This window comes from Lepus europaeus, chromosome X (genome assembly GCF_033115175.1).
Source record: "Lepus europaeus isolate LE1 chromosome X, mLepTim1.pri, whole genome shotgun sequence".
NCBI lineage: Eukaryota > Metazoa > Chordata > Mammalia > Lagomorpha > Leporidae > Lepus > Lepus europaeus.
This window is the reverse complement of record NC_084850.1, coordinates 46,032,831-46,037,581: the sequence shown is the minus strand read 5'-3', so window position 1 is coordinate 46,037,581 and position 4,751 is coordinate 46,032,831. Positions and strand designations below refer to the sequence as shown.

Genomic DNA, 4,751 nt, shown 5'->3' with positions numbered 1-4,751 from the left:
ACATAGCATTATAGTCAGTTGTGTATGAATCTGTGTCCGCTTAAACTAGACATTATTCTATAGTAGGGGATGCATTTCATCTGTATCTCCAATGTTCAGCACAGTGCTTGGTCCAAAGGAAAAGATTAGTAAAGATTTACTGAATCACATGGAATAGAGTAAGGAAATATATTTTAATTATCTGCTCTTTCATCCCATTTAATAGCAACTATTAATACTATATACTATTATGACACATACTGTTCTAAGGCATTTATATGTATAGCCCCACTTAGTATTTACAAAACTCTAGGTTGTAGCTACTGATTTGGCTGACTTGTTGGTGCTGAGCATGGGAACTCTTATCTGACTGCTGTATTTTTTAGTAAAACCAACACAGAACAGATGAAGCAAATAACCATCGGTAGTCTTGACATCAACATGAGCTTTAACCACGGTCTGCCATTTTTTGACAATGGAACATATTTTGTCACTGGTAAGATCCATGTTGAGGAAGTTAGTCAGGCAGTTTTTGCCCTGAACATCCTCAGTAATCAGCTTGAATTTTCTAAATGCAACTTCATCATTCTGCAGGTCAGCAAGATTCACTTCAAAAACACAACCCTTGAGACCAACAGATGAAATTTTGGTTCCTTGATTCCACACAACTAGAGTTTTTCCAATATTTCTTATGTTGAACATAGAAGCTACTTTCACATCATACCAGTCTTTATTAGAAAATGGGTCCGCCACTTTCTTCTTGGCTCACTTTTTGCCAACTTTTGTAAAGTGCTTGTCCTTGCCAACCACCATGTAGGTGCTCAGAGAGCCAAAATGGTAAAATCTATATATTTTAAGACTACATGTTTAGAAGTTTGTGAAATCTACATGAAATGGGAATTTTATTACTTAAGATATGTACACTCTTCAAACTTTAGTGAGTTCACTATGCCTAGCTGCTTTTACAAAGGGTGCTCTTATTTTTACTCTTTAGTGTTACTTCTGTTCCACAGTGGCAATGATTTATTTGGAGGACTATTAAGCTTATTTTTTTAAAAAAAAATTTATTTATTTGAAGGGCAGAGTTACAGAGAAGCAGAGAGAGAGGGAGACAGAGAGAGAGGTTCACTCCCCAGATGGACACAATGGCTGGAGCTGTACCAATCCGAAGCCAGAGCCAGGAACTTCTTCTGGGTCTCCCACGTGGGTGCAGGGGCCCAAGGACTTGGGCCATCTTCGACTGCTTTCCCAGGCCATAGCAGAGAGCTTGATTGGAAGTGGAGCAGCTGGGACCCAAAATGGCGCCCATATGGGATGCCAGCACTGCAGGCATTGGCTTTTACCCACTAGGCCACAGTGCCGGCCCCAAGACTATCAAGCTTAGAATAGGTTTTCAGGTTGAAATAGATGGTACTATTCTCCAGTCCTTACCCTCCTCCTGAACAAGAAATATGGAATTGGAGACTGTTTAGATATGCACAAGTGTCAACACTGAGGGGTCTCCAAAAAGTTCATGGAAAACACATATTATGATAAAACTATGCATGGATTTCTAAATTTTTTACACCAAAGTAAACATCTGTTAATTTCATTCTTTCCATCAACTTTTTGAAGCACTCTCCTATTCAGTTCAAGGTGTTGAAAGTATAAGGAGTCCTTAATATTTGTAGCCCCATTCAGAAAGCCTACCTTTGTAGGAGGGATTAAATGGGAAAAACCACTGAGAAAAAGGATGAGATAACATGGTTGTATCAAGGAAAAGTAGCCTAGAAGTCAGAAGTCCTAGATCTAGCCTTAGCTCTATCTTGAAAGACTGTGTACTTTAGTAACTAGATTAATAAGCCCAAATGGCAGCAAAGTAAGTAAAAAATACATTCCCTAGCATTCTTCTACAGCAGAGAAACTCATAAAGCCCAAGCAGGAATTGAAGAATTAAGATAATTTCAAGTAGTGAAGGAATGCTAAAGCATGGCAGGTTTATGCCTACCTTGAAATAGCAAGATTAAATTACCTAGTGCAGTATCTGTTACATGGTTAATATTCAATAGCATTTTCACAGGTTTTATTATTTTATTTGGTTTCTTGCATATTTTTTCATCTCAACCAGTGGGATGTGAATTCCACAGCAGATCATGTCTTTTTGATTCAACAAGGTAGACCAAGGCCCTAATAGAGTCCATAGTGACTAGTTAATAAACGTTTTTTAATGAATTAATGAATGAATCATGAATAAACTGATGAATGAATCTTCGTTATCTGGCCTCCTAACACCATTGGTTATTGCCAAGAAAACAGTGAGCTCTTTCTGCCCCCTGACTTCTCCAGAGTCCAATTAAGAACTCCATTCCAGGAGCGTGGCACTATGGCATAGCGGGTAAAGCCACTGCCTGCAGTGCCAGCATCCCATATGAGCACCGGTTCGAGTCCCAGTTGCTCCACTTCTGATCCAGCTCTCTGCTATGGCCTTGGAAAGCAGTAGAAGATGGCCCAAGTCTTTAGGCCCCTGCACTCTTGTGGGAGATCCAGAGAAGTTCCTGGCTCCTGGCTTTAGATCAACGCAGCTCCGGCCATTGCGGCCAACTGGGGAGTGAACCAGCAGATGGAAGACCCGTGTCTGTCTGTCTGTCTGTCTCTCTCTCTCTCTCTTTCTCTCTGCCTCTCCTTCTCTCTGTGTGTAACTCTGATTTTCAAATAAATGAATCAATCTTTTGAAAAAGACTGCATTCCTTTTTTGTCATGACACATTATTCATCTCTACATCCATTGTCTATCTGGTTATACTCTCTTGATTTCAAAATAAATGTATTCCTTGGTTCCCAATTCTTCCATTTTAAATTTACATTTCTAATCACTTCTCAACCTTTTGGCTAAGGTCAAGTGTAAATTTAAATTTCTGATCCTACACCACTCCTGCTAACACACACACAAATTCACACGCATGTGCACCAGTAGCAAAATAACTTTCCACCTCAAATTCCTGTTATAAAGTCTCTTCCACAAGGTTTTTATGAATTTTTTTTTCCAAAATGTAGCAGTGGGAGAAGATGGAACTTGATTAGCCATCTTGTTTGTGGATATAAAATACTTATAGTACATGATCGAACCTTTAATTACACAGGATCCTTTTTCTGGGTTTACAGCTGGTACAACCAGGCTAGAGCTCAGAAAGGTCCTGTAGTTCTGTTCACTCTGTTTCACCTTAGCTAAACTAGAACTCCACAATGAATAGTGAGGCTCTGAAGCTCAGGCTATTCTTTGACAGAAATACTGTCTGCCAGCTTCTCCCTATGGCAGCCACAGACCCTGGAGAAAAAGGGTCTCCCTTCAGGAAAGGAAGCCACTGCAGTAGACTTTTACCCAGGAATTTCGAAACTGTCCTACACAAAATAATTCAAATAAATCATCATTTGTATTTTATTAAGGAGTCACTAACACTCTTCATCTTCCAGCTCACCCTCAGTATGGCAGACATAATCGTTATAGGTCATCCTACCTCCCTCAAGTTGTAATGACTTATCTGTGCTAGTGTTGGCTTATAAATCTCTCTCACATATTATTCTCTTAGGAGATGCTCGCTTAAGTGTATTTCTTTATCTTAGCACTCTAGTTCTGTTTTTTCTACAATTGAGTTGTAAACATGAGTGGACATGTCCCATTGATCATATTTATCCATTGGCCCACAAGCCCACACATATACACTTATTTACATTAATCAACATCAGATAACTTTGTGGATTTTGTAGAATTTTAGGACTTTGCTGTAAAATATGGATGGGTGAAGCATCTGAACAACTTCAAAGGAAAGCTGAGAAGATCTTCTCAATAAATGAACACTTGGATACTGAGCTCATTAGCCTGGTCAGTGTAATTAGTCTTCTCTGTGACCTATGAAAGCAGATGTCATAGGTTTACAAAGTAAATACTGATGCAAGAAGATTAATAATGGGCTTCTTAGCTTTTTTTTTCTTTCCCACAGATGGAAAACCAAAGTAAATATGGCCTTCTAGGCACTCTCAGAAAGCAAAGTTCCAAGTAGACATACCTTAGAAAGAGGTCAAGGGGCCAGTATTGTTGCATAGCAGGTAAAGCCACTGGATGTAACACTGGCATCCTATATGGGCAACATTTCATGTCCAGGCTGCCCCACTTCTGATCCAGCTTCCTGCTAATGGCCTGGGAAAGGCAACAGAAAATGGCCCAACTGCTTGGCCCCCTGCACACCCATATGGGAGAATTAAATGAAGCTCCCGGCTTCAGCCTGACCCAGCCTTGGTCATTGCAGCCATCTGGGGAGTAATCCAGTGGATGAAAGATCTCTCTCTCTCTCCTCCCCACCCCCCTTCCCCTCCCCCTCCCACTTCCCCTCCCTCTCCCCCTCCCCACCCCTCTCCCTCTCCCTCCCTCTAACTCAGACCTTCAAATAAATCAATAAATCTTTAAAAGCATTAAGAATAAAAAAGAAAGAGGTCAGAAAAGGGGATTATAATTTTTAAAGCTTACTCCATGCCACGATTGTAACTTGGTAACATGATATAGTTGTAACTAAGTGGAGGTAGAGGTAATTTAAATGGTAAAAATTCATTGAGTTGAAAATGTTAATTTAGGGGTAGGCACTGGTGCAGCGTGTTAAGGCACTGCTTGGGACACCCACATCCCATGTGTGTTCTGGTTTCTCTGCTTCTGATCCAACTCCCTGCCAAGGTACCTGAGAAGCAATAGATGATAGCTCAAGCACTCAGGCCCCTGACACCCACACGAGAAACCTGGGTGGT

General features: G+C 40.5%; 1 pseudogene; it reads right to left on the bottom strand.

The window, feature by feature from the left end:
• Positions 1-271: 271 nt before the first annotated feature.
• Positions 272-792, bottom strand: LOC133752588 (small ribosomal subunit protein eS1-like; annotated as a pseudogene).
• Positions 793-4,751: the final 3,959 nt, after the last annotated feature.